This window comes from Cherax quadricarinatus, chromosome 58 (genome assembly GCF_038502225.1).
Source record: "Cherax quadricarinatus isolate ZL_2023a chromosome 58, ASM3850222v1, whole genome shotgun sequence".
Classification (NCBI taxonomy): domain Eukaryota; kingdom Metazoa; phylum Arthropoda; class Malacostraca; order Decapoda; family Parastacidae; genus Cherax; species Cherax quadricarinatus.
In genome coordinates, this window is record NC_091349.1 from 14,863,819 (window position 1) to 14,883,261 (window position 19,443).

Consider the following 19,443-nt stretch of genomic DNA (forward strand, 5'->3'; position numbering starts at 1 on the left):
TTTTTTCATGAAATTGGCAGTACGAAAACATTACACAAAGTGATAAAAGAGAACTGGGAAAATTACTATCAACACGGTGCAGCAACAACCATAAAATTCCTCAGTAAATTACATTAGCTTTAAAGGTTCGCGTGGATAAAATAAAAATGTACCAACTTCTGTGATTTCACCAATAAACTTTTCTGACACCAACACAAGATCAATCCAAACCTTCATCTTATTAATAAGACGTACAATCACAAAGGCTGAGGTCGATCCGGCGATATATTCTCCAATAACTGAAGGTTACCAATGTCTTGGTTAAGTAAAATTGGGAAACTGGAATTTACACAGCACAATATCACTGAACCTTTGTGTGGGACAACAACACTGTGAACCTTTGTGTGGACAACATAAGCGAAAAACAATTTAAATGTGAAAATAAACTAGCAGATTTACATCTATGCAGATGTAAATCTGCATTAACTGCACCAGGCAAATAAGGTTGAAATCGTTCGGGAGATGTATTCTCAAGAAAACTCACTTGAAACGGAGCGTAATTTTATGGAAGCATTAGAGAACCGGCTACGCCACACCCAAACTGCAATCATAACCATCACGTAAACAGGATTTCCTAGTGTACAAAGTTTGAAGCCGATCGATAGCAGCGTCTTCATTTAACAGCACCTTAACTGCTGCGCTGTTCTGCAAATTCCATTAAAAATATGTACTGTCCCCCTGAGTACGATGCACAAACGATACTTTCTGAAAGAGAAGACTCGAGTAATTGCTGGGAAACAGTCGAGGAACTTAGAGGAAGCGGTACATAAATTTTCCTTTGCAGGCACAGAAAAAAAAACCCGGAGTAAATATGCAGCAGTGAAAGATGAATGTAAGTAATGAAGGTTGGAGAAATCTAGCAGAAAAGGAGGAATTAGAAAAGTAATGGAGACAGACGAATATACAGTGAAATGATAGGTATTGTATACCATTTTGATGTTCATCTTGTCAGACACTGCAACACGTGGCATCTTGGTACAGAAAACACCTTGGACAAGCTTTTCAAGTGAGAAGGGTTGGATCTGAGAGGGACATGACCTCTCAGTTGCCTCTCACTACTACTACTACTACTACTACTACTACTACTACTACTACTACCCTGCACCTCTCCTTCCGACAGTATTTAAGTCTCCGCACTGTCGCTTGATCTTCAGATAGTTCCTGACTATGGAACTGAACTTCTCCAGGCCGAGGGACTGACAACCTCAAATTCTACGACTTTAAGGGTGATGGACTGATTACATCGTCTTCACATCTCTACTGTTCCTGCCTACTTTCTGTATTCGACTGAAGAAGCCTACTGTGTAGGCGAAACGTTTCGGAATAAAGTTGTCTAACTGTTGCATATGTGTCTTACCTAACAACCTGTCGGTATTGTATACCATTTTGATGTTCATCTTGTCAGACACTGCAACACGTGGCATCTTGGTACAGAAAACACCTTGGACAAGCTTTTCAAGTGAGAAGGGTTGGATCTGAGAGGGACATGACCTCTCAGTTGCCTCTCACTACTACTACTACTACTACTACTACTACTACTACTACTACCCTGCACCTCTCCTTCCGACAGTATTTAAGTCTCCGCACTGTCGCTTGATCTTCAGATAGTTCCTGACTATGGAACTGAACTTCTCCAGGCCGAGGGACTGACAACCTCAAATTCTACGACTTTAAGGGTGATGGACTGATTACATCGTCTTCACATCTCTACTGTTCCTGCCTACTTTCTGTATTCGACTGAAGAAGCCTACTGTGTAGGCGAAACGTTTCGGAATAAAGTTGTCTAACTGTTGCATATGTGTCTTACCTAACAACCTGTCGGTATTGTATACCATTTTGATGTTCATCTTGTCAGACACTGCAACACGTGGCATCTTGGTACAGAAAACACCTTGGACAAGCTTTTCAAGTGAGAAGGGTTGGATCTGAGAGGGACATGACCTCTCAGTTGCCTCTCACTACTACTACTACTACTACTACCCTGCACCTCTCCTTCCGACAGTATTTAAGTCTCCGCACTGTCGCTTGATCTTCAGATAGTTCCTGACTATGGAACTGAACTTCTCCAGGCCGAGGGACTGACAACCTCAAATTCTACGACTTTAAGGGTGATGGACTGATTACATCGTCTTCACATCTCTACTGTTCCTGCCTACTTTCTGTATTCGACTGAAGAAGCCTACTGTGTAGGCGAAACGTTTCGGAATAAAGTTGTCTAACTGTTGCATATGTGTCTTACCTAACAACCTGTCGGTATTGTATACCATTTTGATGTTCATCTTGTCAGACACTGCAACACGTGGCATCTTGGTACAGAAAACACCTTGGACAAGCTTTTCAAGTGAGAAGGGTTGGATCTGAGAGGGACATGACCTCTCAGTTGCCTCTCACTACTACTACTACTACTACTACTACTACTACTACCCTGCACCTCTCCTTCCGACAGTATTTAAGTCTCCGCACTGTCGCTTGATCTTCAGATAGTTCCTGACTATGGAACTGAACTTCTCCAGGCCGAGGGACTGACAACCTCAAATTCTACGACTTTAAGGGTGATGGACTGATTACATCGTCTTCACATCTCTACTGTTCCTGCCTACTTTCTGTATTCGACTGAAGAAGCCTACTGTGTAGGCGAAACGTTTCGGAATAAAGTTGTCTAACTGTTGCATATGTGTCTTACCTAACAACCTGTCGGTATTGTATACCATTTTGATGTTCAAGACTAAAACTGCAGAGAATGAGGAAGAAGAGTGATGACTTGTAGAGAATGAGGGAGAAGTAACAGAGCAAGAAGGTCACTAGTACGTAGTAGAAAAAGATGGCCACTAATAAGTAAAATAAGATGACCTCTATTAAGTAGCAAAGGAAAACCAGCAACAGTAGAGATAAGCCATACCACGGGTGGGGGTAGAACCCGCGGTCAGTGTCATAAAACTCCAGACCGACGCGTTAGCCACTGATAATACATTTAAAATAAATATTTAAGGCGAAACTAGGAAATTAGAGAATGAAAATGTGAAAATAATAATAAAGGCATTCACGCCAAGTTTAATAATGCTGGAATAGGAGGAGAAAATAATGACACGGCACACGAGCAAACAATAATTAAATATAATTTTACGGTGATGATTCCTGGTTGTAGGGCTCGTGTTCGGCCGCCATTTTTGTTTACATATTTACCCGCACAGAATAATTGCAACTTTCTGCCTCAGGGATCAACCATGTTATTAGTTGTGTAATGGCCTCGTTTGTGGCTCCTAATATCCCCCCAGACTTTGATAACGGTGCCACAGTTCCACTTAAGTGATGTTACGCTGTACATCCACCACTTAAGTTATGCCAAGCTTCAGTAGCTAGGAAATTAGATATCCCTCAAGGCATACCTTTACGTGGCTGCCTGATTTTTCAGTTTCTCGTACCAAATTTACTCCAAACTACCGTTTATAACATCAATATGCTTCATCTGAAAGGCATCAGGCAGCTAATGGTTTTCTTTGTGTTTAGCGATATCGTATAACATGTATATCTCACTCTGTCTAGTATGCAAATGAATATTTGTATTGTACCTGGCACATTCAAGTACCGGATATTCAAAGTTACATAGTCAATCCATTATCATGGGGAGTTTACTAGGTATTATATAGCGCTTGAGGGGAGGGGGGATGGAGGGCATTCGGGCTTAATTCACTGAATTAGAGAAAAGATCCAATTCCCTAGATGAAGAGCCCCTCACCAGCATCAAGAGCCCCTCACCAGCATCAAGGAACCTACATTTAGGAGTAGCTAATTCCAGGAAACACATTTTCTTGCAGTGGCTTATTGTTATTAATCTTGATCAGCTTCATTCATTAAAGATACGTCCTGATTATAAGAAGGTTGAGATTATAATATATATATATATATATATATATATATATATATATATATATATATATATATATATATATATATATATATATAATATATATATATACACACACACACACACACACAAGTGGATGGAGGAGCAGTGGAAAAGGATGAAACAAGAGTGGGAGAGAAAATTAGGAGAGCTTTCTGAAAAAATGGAGAGAGCTCTCTGTGAAATTGGAAAAGAGGTTGGAGAAGGAGACAAAGAATTGGGAGGCACAAGTCGAAACTGCAGTAGCCAAGATAAGGGTCCTAGAAGTTGAGATAAATAGGCTGAAGCGAGTTACAGGGGCAGTGACCAGAGAAGACACAGCATATGAAGCTGCGAGGCCGAACAGGAAGGAATGAATTATGAATTATGCTAAGGTCATATCAGCCTGCCAAGGAGGGCCAAGGAGTGAAAGGGAAGAACAGCTGGGTGCAGATGGAGAGGGTGATAGGTCGAATGCTGAGGCACAACCATGCTATCAAGAGCCACTAGAAAAATCAAGGGAGAATCTGACCACATACAGGCAGGATACAGAGTCACAGAGGGTGAGGCAATGGGAGGAGGAAAGGGCAAAATCAGTGTTTATCCATGGGCTTCAGGAGAGAGAGAGGAAAGGACACACACTGAAAGGCAGCAGGAAGAAAGAAAGGAGATTGAGAAAATCATCACGGAAATAGGTGAAGAGATGGACGAGATTGTAAATTTTCAGAGAATAGGGAGGTACTCGAAGGGAAGAAACCGACCAATCAAGCTGATTCTCAGGACGGAAACAGTGCGGAACAGGATCCTCCAAGAGAAACCTCGGTTGAAATACTCGGAAGAGTACAAGAAGGTGTTCCTAGACAGAGACAGAACACAGTCAGAACGACAGCAGCTGAGGGAGAGGACAAAAAAGCGAAAGGAGCTAGGAAAAGAGACAAGGATGGAACCAGCAGAGGTCAGTCAGAGCAGAACAGAACAGCAAGGGCAAGCACACACACAACTATTCTCAGAACCATAACCTATCACACCATCCCAACACACACTACAATCCATACCCACAGCCTCCACCCAACACCGAGCTATAGAATCCTACAGTATGCTACCAGGTCTCCCACCCTCACAGGCCCCCCAAACCACAGTGTTGGAAAGGAAACTGAAGGTATGGTACACAAATGCTGATGGAATAACAAATAAGTAGGAGTGGCATGAAAGAGTCAAAGAGGCATCACCGGACATCATAGCTCTCACAGAAGCCAAGCTTACAGGTATGATAACAGATGCCATCTTTCCAACGGGATACCAAATCCTGAGGAAAGAGAGGGAACAGGGGGGTGGAGGAGGGGCATTGCTGATCAAAAATCGCTGGAATTTTGATGAGCTGGAGAGGGGAGACAGCGGAGAAGAAAGTGATTACATAGCGGGAACGCTTCACTCTGGAGGTCCCAAGGTGGTAATAGCAGTGATGTATAACCCACCACAGAACAGAAGGAGGCCAAGGCAAGAGTACGACGAGAGCAATAGAGCGATGGTTGACACACTGGCTACAGTGGCCAGAAGAGCTCATGCATGCAGGGCAAAGCTCCTGATCATGGGTGACTCTAACCACAAGGAGATCGATTGGGAGAACTTGGACCCACATGGGGGCCAAGATACATGGAGGGCTAAGATGATGGAGGTGGTACTGGAAAACTTCATGTACCAACACGTAAGGGACACTACAAGAGAGAGTAGAGGATGAACCAGCAAGGCTGGACTTAGTATTCACCTTGAGTAGTGCAGATATCGAGGACATCACATATGAAAGACCCCTTGGGGCCAGTGACCATGTGGTTTTAAGCTTCGAATACACAGTAGAGCTACAAGTGGAGGGAGAAGCAGGAAGGCCAGGACGAATGAAGCCAAACTACAAGAAAGGGGACTACACAGGAATGAGGAACTTCCTGAACGGGGTTCAGTGGGACAGAGAACTGGCAGGGAAGCCAGTTAATGAGATGATGGAATATGTAGCAACAAAATGCAAGGAGGCCGAGGAGAGGTTTGTACCCCAGGGTAACAGGAATAATGAAAAAGCCAGGATGAGCCCATGGTTTACCCAAAGGTGCAGGGAGGCAAAAACCAAGTGTGCTAGGGAATGGAAGAAATATAGAAGGCAAAGGACCCAGGAGAATAAGGAGATCAGTCGAAGTCAGAAACGAATATGCACAGATAAGAAGGGAGGCCCAAAGACAATATGAAAATGACATAGCAGCGAAAGCCAAATCTGACCCGAAACTTTTGTACAGCCACATCAGGAGGAAAACAACAGTCAAGGACCAGGTAATCAGCCTAAGGAAGGAAGGAGGAGAGACAACAAGAAATGACCGTGAAGTATGTGAGGAACTCAACAAGAGATTCAAAGAAGTGTTCACAGAGGAGACAGAAGGGGCTCCAGAAAGACGGAGAGGTGGGGCACACCACCATGTGCTGGACACAGTGCACACAACCGATGAAGAAGTGAAGAGGCTTCTGAGTGAGCTAGATACCTCAAAGGCAATGGGGCCAGATAACATCTCCCCATGGGTATTGAGAGAGCGAGCAGAGGCGCTATGTGTACCCCTAACAACAATATTCAATACATCTATCGAAACAGGGAGATTGCCTGAGGCATGGAAGACAGCATATGTAGTCCCAATCTTTAAAAAAGGAGACAGACATGAAGCATTAAACTACAGACCAGTGTCACTGACATGTATAGTATGCAAAATCATGAAGATTATCAGGAGAAGAGTGGTGGAACACCTAGAAAGGAATGATCTCATCAACAGCAGCCAACATGGTTTCAGGGACGGGAAATCCTGTGTCACAAACCTACTGGAGTTCTATGACATGGTGACAGCAGTAAGACAAGAGAGAGAGGGGTGGGTGGATTGCATATTCTTGGACTGCAAGAAGGCGTTTGACACAGTTCCACACAAGAGATTGGTGCAAAAACTGGAGGACCAAGCAGGGAAGGCACTACAATGGATCAGGGAATACTTGTCAGGAAGACAGCAGCGGGTCATGGTACGTGGCGCGGCGTCAGAGTGGGCACCTGTGACCAGCGGGGTCCCACAGGGGTCAGTCCTAGGACCAGTACTGTTTCTGGTATTTGTGAACGACATGACGGAAGGAATAGACTCTGAGGTGTCCCTGTTTGCAGATGACGTGAAGTTGATGAGAAGAATTCACTCGATCGAAGACCAGGCAGAACTACAAAGGGATCTGGACAGGCTGCAGACCTGGTCCAGCAATTGGCTCCTGGAGTTCAATCCCACCAAGTGCAAAGTCATGAAGATTGGGGAAGGGCAAAGAAGACCGCAGACGGAGTACAGTCTAGGGGGCCAGAGACTACAAACCTCACTCAAGGAAAAAGATCTTGGGGTGAGCATAACACCAGGCACATCTCTTGAAGCGCACATCAACCAAATAACTGCTGCAGCATATGGGCGCCTGGGAAACCTCAGAACAGCATTCCGACATCTTAATAAGGAATCGTTCAGGACCCTGTACACCGTGTACGTTAGGCCCATATAAGAACATAAGAACATAAGAACATAAGAACGAAGGAACACTGCAGAAGGCCTACTGGCCCATGCGAGGCAGGTCCAAGTCTCCTACCGGCTTAAGCCAATGCACCCAACCTAGTCAGGTCAGGTCACATTGACTTAAGGGAGGAACACGGCAACCGACCTGGTAGCACAAGCTATCAGGTCTAACTCACACCCACCCACATCTACTCATGTATTTATCCAACCTATTTTTAAAGCTACACAACGTTCTGGCCTCTATAACGGTACTTGGGAGTTTGTTCCACTCATCCACAACTCTATTACCAAACTAGTACTTTCCTATATCCTTCCTGAATCTGAATTTTTCCAACTTAAAACCATTGCTGCGAGTCCTGTCTAGGCTAGATATTTTCAGAACACTATTTACATCTCCTTTATTTATTCCTGTCTTCCATTTATACACCTCAATCATATCCCCCCTAATTCTACGTCTTTCTAGAGAGTGCAGATTCAGGGCCCTTAGTCTATCCTCATAGGGAAGGTTTCTGATACATGGGATCAACTTTGTCATCCTCCTTTGTACATTTTCCAGAGAATTTATATCCATTCTGTAATACGGTGACCAAAACTGTGCAGCATAATCTAAATGAGGCCTAACCAAGGATGTATAGAGTTGAAGAACAACCTGAGGACTCCTATTATTTATGCTTCTTGATATGAAGCCAAGGATTCTATTATATTGGAGTATGCGGCACCAGTTTGGAACCCACACCTAGCCAAGCACGTAAAGAAACTAGAGAAAGTGCAAAGGTTTGCAACAAGACTAGTCCCAGAGCTAAGATGTATGTCCTACGAGGAGAAGTTAAGGGAAATCAACCTGACGACACTGGAGGACAGGAGAGATAGGGGGGACATGATAACGACATACAAAATACTGAGAGGAATTGACAAGGTGGACAAAGACAGGATGTTCCAGAGATTGGACACAGTAACAAGGGGACACAGTTGGAAGTTGAAGACACAGATGAATCACAGGGATGTTAGGAAGTATTTTTTCAGCCACAGAGTAGTCAGTAAGTGGAATAGTTTGGGAAGCGATGTAGTGGAGGCAGGATCCATACATAGCTTTAAGCAGAGGTATGATAAAGCTCACGGTTCAGGGAGAGTGACCTAGTAGCGACCAGTGAAGAGGCGGGGCCAGGAGCTCGGACTAGACCCCCGCAACCTCAACTAGGTGAGTACATCTAGGCGAGTACACATATACACACACACACACACACGCACGCACACGCACGCACACGCACGCACGCACACGCACGCACACGCACGCACACACACGCGCACACACACGCGCACACACACACACACACACGCACAAACCTTCTATCGAGTAGGATACGAGTGTTGAAATTTAAGCGGCGATCAGTTATCACAGGGAAAGAAAATTTGGAAACCACCTATGTATTGTCCATGGGGAAGTGGAACTGAATTCTTCCTCCCTAAGTCATGCGTGTCGTAAGATGTCACTAAAATACCGGGAGCAAGAGGCTAGTAACCCCTTCTCCAATATGCATTGCTAAATGTATAAAGAAAAGTGTTTTTAGGTCGCCCTGTCTGTGTGGGAGGCTACCTGTGTCTTAGAAAAGCTATGTATTATTATAATAAAGGGGGAAGCGCTAAACCCGTAGGGGAAAAGGTATGTAGTGTCATGTATAGAACATTTACGAATGCAAATGGACCTATGAATGTAGAAATTGTAAAATATTTTATATTGTTATTTTTTCCTAGATACTGTCTTGAGTCTCTTGATCTAAGGAAGTGGACCTTCCTTCCCGCCCCCCCCCTCCCTTGTTTCCATCGAATTTGAACGCTTCCCATTTCACAGGCGCTATATGACCCCTACGGGTTCTTCCTATATATAAATCTTAATTAACATTACTCTTGAATGGCTGATGCGTCGTATGAAGAGGATGGAACCTTTGATGGGTTTAGGTTCTCTATTTTTGTTTTTTTTTTTTTGGTGGGGAGGGGATTCTGGGAATTGGAAAATGTCTCTTATGGTCAGCGTAAAATTTTAGTGCTTATGGGTTTTCCTCAAAGGAAGCTGCATCTTGGGGAGGACAGCCATCCCTCGGAGACGACAGCCATCCCTCGGAGACGACAGCCATCCCTCGGAGACGACAGCCATCCCTCGGAGACGACAGCCATCCCTCGGGGACTACAGCCATCCCTCGGGGACTACAGCCATCCCTCGGAGACTACAGCCATCCCTCGGAGACGACGGCCATCCCTCGGAGACGACGGCCATCCCTCGGAGACGACGGCCATCCCTCGGAGACGACGGCCATCCCTCGGAGACGACGGCCATCCCTCGGAGACGACGGCCATCCCTCGGAGACGACGGCCATCCCTCGGAGACGACGGCCATCCCTCGGAGACGACGGCCATCCCTCGGAGACGACGGCCATCCCTCGGAGACGACGGCCATCCCTCGGAGACGACGGCCATCCCTCGGAGACGACGGCCATCCCTCGGAGACGACGGCCATCCCTCGGAGACGACGGCCATCCCTCGGAGACGACGGCCATCCCTCGGAGAAGACGGCCATCCCTCGGAGAAGACGGCCATCCCTCAGAGAAGACGGCCATCCCTCAGAGAAGACGGCCATCCCTCAGAGAAGACGGCCATCCCTCAGAGAAGACGGCCATCCCTCAGAGAAGACAGCCATCCCTCACTCAGAGAAGACAGCCATCCCTCACTCAGAGAAGACAGCCATCCCTCACTCAGAGAAGACAGCCATCCCTCAGAGAAGACAGCCATCCCTCAGAGAAGACAGCCATCCCTCAGAGAAGACAGCCATCCCTCAGAGAACCTCTGAGAATGTCTCACTTGATTAGAAGCAAGTCACATTGTTTGGCGACTTGGTTATCTTAGGCTAAATCAACAATGTTTATACGTCTATAACTTCTGCATGCCCTCAAGATCTTTGTTTGAAAAAAAGTATATTATGTACACAAAGTTTACATAAAACTTGCTTTATTTACTTGGTGAAAAACTATCTATCTTACCTAGAAAAAAAAAAGTTTGGAGTTCTGACTTTTTTTTTGGGGGGGGGGGGGAGGGATGGGGGAGAAAAATGTTAAAATTGAAATGCTTTTATTTCGTGCGAAAATTCCTGATTTTTAGTTACGTAATTAGCTTCAGCATTTCCTCGTTGATAACGTACGTAATGTAATTATCAAATAGTAATCTATGGAACATGTCCCCCCCTTCACAAGGAGCAGAACCCTCACCTGTGGAAGACACTTGTGCACAGTTCAGGACATTACAGGAAACGTTTCGCCACTTATGGCGAAACGTTGTGGTACGATGTGGTAAAAGACACTTGTGTGTCTTACCACAGTGTTGGTATCACCATACCATTTATCATAACCCTCACATCATAACCCATACACATCAACTAGGTTAGATTAGGTTAGGTACGATTTGTCAGGAAACAGAATAAGTATTTCCTGGCGCGGCTCTTAGTTATATGATCGAGCTTTAGGTCATCTGACGGAAACCTTTCACTGACTTACATGTCCACACTTTAAAATGTTATGGTTATGATTTACGCATAAACAAAATAATCAACCGACACATACCTTCGAGGCCTGGTCACAGACAGAGACGCGGGGGCGTTGACTCGCCAAACCCTCTCCAGTACTGAAGAATACCATATAGTCTTACAAATCTATGTTCACTTACGTTTTCTATTTTCAGATTTCATTGTCACGACACTCTCAGAAAAAAAAAATACACTTATATCGACACGCTTATAAGAAAGTAAATACTGCGCTAATCCTGCCAGGCGAACACCTGCCTGGTGTTTGTGTGCGAGTGTTGAGAGCGAGTGAGTGGTGTTGATCAAGACCAGGGTAGCGCAGAGTAGCAAGGGTGGTAGTGGTGAAACAAGGAGTTAAGCTGGCTCCTCAGCAGTTCAGTCACTTGTTACCTACAAACTCGCTTACTCTACGTCATGTTCTCCCTTCAAGGGAGGTTTCTTGATGCTCGTGAGGGGCTCTTGATCTAAGGAATTGGATCTGTGCTCCAGTTCCCTGAATTAAGCCTGAATACCGCCCATCCCCCCCGTCCGCACATAAACACTGTATAATCCATAGGGGTTTAATGCTACCCCATAATAATAAATAATAATAATAATAATAATAATAATAATAATAATAATAATAATAATAATAATAATACTTTGTATTCTATGTTACACTGGAAAAAATGTACGAGAATGGGAAATATTTGACAAATTTCTTCTGTCATTCTTTTATGTTTCAAAAGAATTAAATAAAGAAACAGAACACTGTTTAACAAAGCCGAGTGAAAGATTACAGACAAGTACACCATATTAGGTAAAACACAAGCAACACAAAACACTGTCTCAGGTAGGAGACGAGGACACAACACTGTCTCTCAGGTAGGAGACGAGGACACAACACTGTCTCTCAGGTAGGAGACGAGGACGCAATACTATCTCTCAGGTAGGAGACGAGGACACAACACTCAGGTAGGAGACGAGGACGCAATACTATCTCTCAGGTAGGAGACGAGGACACAACACTGTCTCTCAGGTAGGAGACGAGGACACAATGGGACTGAGACACAGTGACTCTTACAATCAAAGAAAATCCACATTTTTACATATAATCTGCATCAATTGATTTAGCTCTAAAAGTAAATTAAAAATTAAATGTAGTTTAAATGATTATGCAATCTTGCCTGAAAAAAATATGTAAAGTAAAAGGACACAAGTGCAACTAATGTGACATTTATTGTGGCAACGTTTCGCTCTCCAGGAGCTTTATCAAGCCATTACCTGTAGAGCGAAACGTTGCCACAATAAATGTCACATTAGTTGCACTTGTGTCCTTTTACTTTACATATTGTCGGTAATTCTACCAACTTTATTGAAAAAAATATGTAATAACTTGTAAATATTGTTGTTTATTGATGTTTATTACATATTATGTATCGCAGAATACCTTGTAAATATGTAATGTGATATATTGTAAGTATGTAATTATAAAAAAAAGAAAAAAGTACAAGTTTTAGCGAAGAACTTAGAAGATTGTTTATTTATCTTTGAATTGACTGTTTCTACGTGTCAGGTAAATATTTAATGCAAGTCACGACATGTTAACTAGACAAAATTTAACCTATACACAGTGAAGGGTATACACAGTGAAGGTATACACAGTGAAGGTATACTCAGTGAAGGTATACACAGTGAAGGTATACACAATGAAGGGTATACACAGTGAAGGTATACACAGTGAAGGTATACACAGTGAAGGGTATACACAGTGAAGGTATACTCAGTGAAGGTATACACAGTGAAGGAATACACAGTGAAGGTATACTCAGTGAAGGTATACATAGTGAAGGTATACACAGTGAAGGTATACACAATGAAGGGTATACACAGTGAAGGTATACTCAGTGAAGGTATACACAGTGAAGGTATACTCAGTGAAGGTATACATAGTGAAGGTATACACAGTGAAGGTATACACAATGAAGGGTATACACAGTGAAGGTATACACAGTGAAGGTATACACAGTGAAGGGTATACACAGTGAAGGTATACTCAGTGAAGGTATACACAGTGAAGGAATACACAGTGAAGGTATACTCAGTGAAGGTATACTCAGTGAAGGTATACACAGTGAAGGTATACACAGTGAAGGTATACACAGTGAAGGTATACACAGTGAAGGTATACACAGTGAAGGTATACACAGTGAAGGGTATACACAGTGAAGGTATACACAGTGAAGGTATACACAGTGAAGGGTATACACAGTGAAGGTATACACAGTGAAGGTATACACAGTGAAGGTATACACAGTGAAGGGTATACACAGTGAAGGGTATACACAGTGAAGGTATACACAGTGAAGGGTATACACAGTGAAGGTATACACAGTGAAGGTATACACAATGAAGGTATACACAATGAAGGTATACACAGTGAAGGGTATACACAGTGAAGGGTATACACAGTGAAAGGTATACACAGTGAAGATATACACAGTGAAGGTATACACAGTGAAGGTATACACAGTGAAGGTATACACAGTGAAGGGTATACACAGTGAAGGTATACACAGTGAAGGTATACACAGTGAAGGGTATACATACACAGTGAAGGGTATACACAGTGAAGGGTATACACAGTGAAGGTATACACAGTGAAGGTATACACAGTGAAGGTATACACAGTGAAGGTATACACAGTGAAGGGTATACATACACAGTGAAGGGTATACACAGTGAAGGTATACACAGTGAAGGTATACACAGTGAAGGGTATACATACACAGTGAAGGGTATACACAGTGAAGGGTATACACAGTGAAGGTATACACAGTGAAGGTATACACAGTGAAGGTATACATAGTGAAGGTATACACAGTGAAGGTATACACAGTGAAGGTATACACAGTGAAGGTATACACAGTGAAGGTATACACAGTGAAGGTATGCACAGTGAAGGTATACACAGTGAAGGTATACACAGTGAAGGTATACACAATGAAGGTATACACAGTGAAGGTATACACAGTGAAGGTATACACAGTGAAGGTATACACAGTGAAGGTATACACAGTGAAGGTATACACAGTGAAGGTATACACAATGAAGGTATACACAGTGAAGGTATACACAGTGAAGGTATACACAGTGAAGGTATACACAGTGAAGGTATACACAGTGAAGGTATACACAGTGAAGGTATACACAGTGAAGGTATACACAGTGAAGGTATACACAGTGAAGGTATACATAGTGAAGGTATACACAGTGAAGGTATACACAATGAAGGGTATACACAGTGAAGGTATACACAGTGAAGGTATACACAGTGAAGGGTATACACAGTGAAGGTATACTCAGTGAAGGTATACACAGTGAAGGAATACACAGTGAAGGTATACTCAGTGAAGGTATACTCAGTGAAGGTATACACAGTGAAGGTATACACAGTGAAGGTATACACAGTGAAGGTATACACAGTGAAGGTATACACAGTGAAGGTATACACAGTGAAGGGTATACACAGTGAAGGTATACACAGTGAAGGTATACACAGTGAAGGGTATACACAGTGAAGGTATACACAGTGAAGGTATACACAGTGAAGGTATACACAGTGAAGGGTATACACAGTGAAGGGTATACACAGTGAAGGTATACACAGTGAAGGGTATACACAGTGAAGGTATACACAGTGAAGGTATACACAATGAAGGTATACACAATGAAGGTATACACAGTGAAGGGTATACACAGTGAAGGGTATACACAGTGAAAGGTATACACAGTGAAGATATACACAGTGAAGGTATACACAGTGAAGGTATACACAGTGAAGGTATACACAGTGAAGGGTATACACAGTGAAGGTATACACAGTGAAGGGTATACATACACAGTGAAGGGTATACACAGTGAAGGGTATACACAGTGAAGGTATACACAGTGAAGGTATACACAGTGAAGGTATACACAGTGAAGGTATACACAGTGAAGGGTATACATACACAGTGAAGGGTATACACAGTGAAGGTATACACAGTGAAGGTATACACAGTGAAGGGTATACATACACAGTGAAGGGTATACACAGTGAAGGGTATACACAGTGAAGGTATACACAGTGAAGGTATACACAGTGAAGGTATACATAGTGAAGGTATACACAGTGAAGGTATACACAGTGAAGGTATACACAGTGAAGGTATACACAGTGAAGGTATACACAGTGAAGGTATACACAGTGAAGGTATGCACAGTGAAGGTATACACAGTGAAGGTATACACAGTGAAGGTATACACAGTGAAGGTATACACAGTGAAGGTATACACAATGAAGGTATACACAGTGAAGGTATACACAGTGAAGGTATACACAGTGAAGGTATACACAGTGAAGGTATACACAATGAAGGTATACACAGTGAAGGTATACACAGTGAAGGTATACACAGTGAAGGTATACACAGTGAAGGTATACACAGTGAAGGTATACACAGTGAAGGTATACACAGTGAAGGTATACACAGTGAAGGTATTCAGCAAAGTGGTAAAGGCAGTGTAACGAAATCTTGATTGGTATGAAGTTGCGCCCACGAGTGAGCTTCGCAGGCACTTAATAAAGTATACAAGTGTGGTCCATCATGCATGATGTCAACAGCATTCCATCATGTTTTGACATTTGCTGCGAGACGACGGGACGTATCCTAGTGTGAGACTTAACAAGTATTGTGCAGGATCCCAGTGGAAATAAGTTAATTTGACTTTTTTTCTGGAGATCCTGGATAATTTACACGTATGTACTATGATTGATAATTGTGTTTATGTGTACCTGTACCTATATAAAGTTACTTGATCATTCTGTGGTGACACGGGAATTATGAGTGGGGAGTGGGTGCTGACAGTATGAGTGGGGAGTGGGTGCAGACAGTATGAGTGGGGAGTGGGTGCTGACAGTATGAGTGGGGAGTGGATGCAGACAGTATGGGTGGGGAGTGGATGCTGACAGTATGAGTGGGGAGTGGATGCTGACAGTATGAGTGGGGAGTGGATGCTGACAGTATGAGTGGGGAGTGGGTGCTGACAGTATGAGTGGGGAGTGGGTGCTGACAGTATGAGTGGGGAGTGGGTGCAGACAGTATGAGTGGGGAGTGGGTGCAGACAGTATGAGTGGGGAGTGGGTGCTGACAGTATGAGTGGGGAGTGGGTGCAGACAGTATGAGTGGGGAGTGGGTGCAGACAGTATGAGTTGGGAGTGGGTGCTGACAGTATGAGTGGGGAGTGGGTGCTGACAGTATGAGTGGGGAGTGGGTGCTGACAGTATGAGTGGGGAGTGGGTGCTGACAGTATGAGTGGGGAGTGGGTGCTGACAGTATGAGTGGGGAGTGGGTGCTGACAGTATGAGTGGGGAGTGGGTGCTGACAGTATGAGTGGGGAGTGGGTGCTGACAGTATGAGTGGGGAGTGGATGCTGACAGTATGGGTGGGGAGTGGATGCTGACAGTATGAGTGGGGAGTGGATGCTGACAGTATGAGTGGGGAGTGGATGCTGACAGTATGGGTGGGGAGTGGATGCTGACAGTATGGGTGGGGAGTGGATGCTGACAGTATGAGTGGGGAGTGGATGCTGACAGTATGGGTGGGGAGTGGATGCTGACAGTATGGGTGGGGAGTGGATGCTGACAGTATGGGTGGGGAGTGGATGCTGACAGTATGAGTGGGGAGTGGATGCTGACAGTATGGGTGGGGAGTGGATGCTGACAGTATGGGTGGGGAGTGGATGCTGACAGTATGGGTGGGGAGTGGATGCTGACAGTATGGGTGGGGAGTGGATGCAGACAGTATGAGTGGGGAGTGGATGCAGACAGTATGAGTGGGGAGTGGATGCAGGCAGTATGAGTGGGGAGTGGATGCAGACAGTATGAGTGGGGAGTGGATGCAGACAGTATGAGTGGGGAGTGGATGCAGACAGTATGAGTGGGGAGTGGATGCAGAAAGTATGAGTGGGAGTGAGTGCAGACAGTATGAGTGGGGAGTGAGTGCAGACAGTATGAGTGGGGAGTGGATGCAGACAGTATGAATGGGGAGTGGATGCAGATAGTATGAGTGGGAAGTGGATGCAGACAGTATGGGTGGGGAGTGGATGCAGACAGTATGAGTGGGGAGTGGATGCAGACAGTATGAGTGGGGAGTGGATGCAGACAGTATGAGTGGGGAGTGGATGTAGACAGTATGAGTGGGGAGTGAGTGCAGACAGTATGAGTGGGGAGTGAGTGCAGACACTGCCTATCCACTTTACTCTCTTCGCCTAGTGACATTTACCTTCATCAATAGAAAGACAATTAATCCGAGGAACCAGAGGGAAATGGAATAAATGCATGAGGGATGGTGAGTGTATTCTGCCGGGATATAGTCATTTAAGTTATGTAAATGAATTAGTAACCTGACAAGTTGAAGAATGAGACACTTGCGCAACATTTGGGAATCTTTATTGTGGAAACGTTTCGCCAGTCAGAAACTTCTTCAGTCCAGTACGGAGAAGAACGGAAGATGAGGAGTTTGAGGCAATCATTCCCTCAGCGTGGAGTCGATGTGTTGAGACCATTAATCTCGATAAATGTACAGTAAGTCGCCTCTGTGTGGCTGAGTATAGACGTTGTGGATATAAGGACACCACACACTGGCGACTTTACAGACAATAAACCCCTTTAATATAAGTCGGACATGTGTAAAAGCTTGGTATCTTTATTCCGAAACGTTTCGCTTACACAGTAGGTTTCTTCAGTCGAATACAGAGGAGGCAGCAGACGCAGCAGAGATATAAAGGCGACGTAATCAGTCCATCACCCTTGAAGACGTAGTTTTGAGGTGGTCAGTCCCTCAGCCTGGAGAAGAGTTCTGCTTCATAGTCTGGAACATTATTCCAGACTATGGAGAAAGACCTAGTGGTTACCACAATGCCTATCATATCGCCAGCGGCTCACATCAACTGGATAACCTTTGTAGTCAATGCTCGTCAAGAAATCTAAAGTAGGAACCTTAACGAAAAGATATTTTGGGCTCTTTATACAACACAAATCAGACCCATTTTGGAGTATGCAGCACTGGCATGTAATCTACACTTGAAAAAAAGCATATTAAGAAACTGGAGGTGTAGTATGTGAGTTACGAGGAGAGTCTAGCAGAACTGAATCTAACGACACTGCAGGACAGAGAAGTTTGTTAAGACACGGGAACACCATAAAAAATACTCAGGGGAATTGGGGCAGACATATATTCTGTTTGAGAGCCAGTAAACAGTGTACTCAGGGTCACAGTTGAAGTTAAAAACACTGATGAGACATAGGGATGTCAGAAAGTATTTCTTTAGTCTCAGGAAGGTCATGAAGTGAAATAACCCCGAGAAAGTTGAGAAAGAAGGTTCCAAACACAGCTTTAAGAGCAGGTTCGACGGGATCCAAGAGGCCAGGAGGGAGAGAATCTGGAAAGCGAGAAATTGAGATGCGGGTTAAGAATTCAGACTACACACACACACACACACACACACACACACACACACACACACACACACACACACACACACACACACACACACACACACACACACACACATTCTCTCTCTCTCTCTCATTACACTCACTACACTTTCTCTCTCTCTCTCTCTCTCTCTCTCTCTCTCTCTCTCTCTCTCTCTCTCTCTCTCTCTCTCTCTCTCTCTCTCTCTCTCTCTCTCTCTCTATTTCAAAGAGTTTTGGAAGCAAAACCCTAACAAAATGCCCATTTTTTAGGTAAGCCCCACTAACGCCATACTGTAAGAACTCCCAAGCGATAACCTGTTGCTGGGTTTAATCCTTTAGTGAGTTACGACATTAATTTTGCCGCAAGTGGTCGCAGGAGGCAGTGCAGATGGTGTAATTGTTGTTCTTGTTGGCCACAGTTGGTTCCCAGACTCCTGGGCCAGGAATGAAGGTGTCGGGGGTGGGAAATTAGCGATGTGGGAGGAAGGGAAGGAGTGGTAAGTAGGTGAGGATGGTGGCAGGGGTGGTAAGTTGGTGAGGATGGTTGCAGAGGTGGTGAGGATGGTGGCAGAGGTGGAAGTAGGTGAGGATGGTGGCGGGGGTGGTAAGTTGATGAGAATGGTGGCAGGGGTGGTAAGTTGGTGAGGATGGTGGCAGGGGTGGTAAGTTGGTGAGGATGGTGGCAGGGGTGGTAAGTTGGTGAGGATGGTGGCGGTGGTGGTAAGTTGGTGAGGATGGTGGCGGGGGTGGTAAGTTGGTGAGGATGGTTGCAGAGGTGGTGAGGATGGTGGCAGAGGTGGAAGTAGGTGAGGATGGTGGCGGGGGTGGTAAGTTGATGAGAATGGTGGCAGGGGTGGTAAGTTGGTGAGGATGGTGGCAGGGGTGGTAA

At 44.4% G+C, this 19,443-nt stretch overlaps 1 protein-coding gene across 1 annotated transcript in view; it reads right to left on the minus strand.

Moving 5' to 3' along the window:
• The window catches only part of LOC128698102 (galanin receptor 2b-like), a 774,594-nt gene extending 763,218 nt beyond the window's left edge, over window positions 1–11,376 (minus strand). The window contains exon 1 of the mRNA XM_053790210.2: window positions 11,094–11,376. The gene's annotated coding sequence lies outside the window, so the exon portion shown is untranslated. The remainder of the gene's footprint in view (window positions 1–11,093) is intronic.
• Window positions 11,377–19,443: the final 8,067 nt, after the last annotated feature.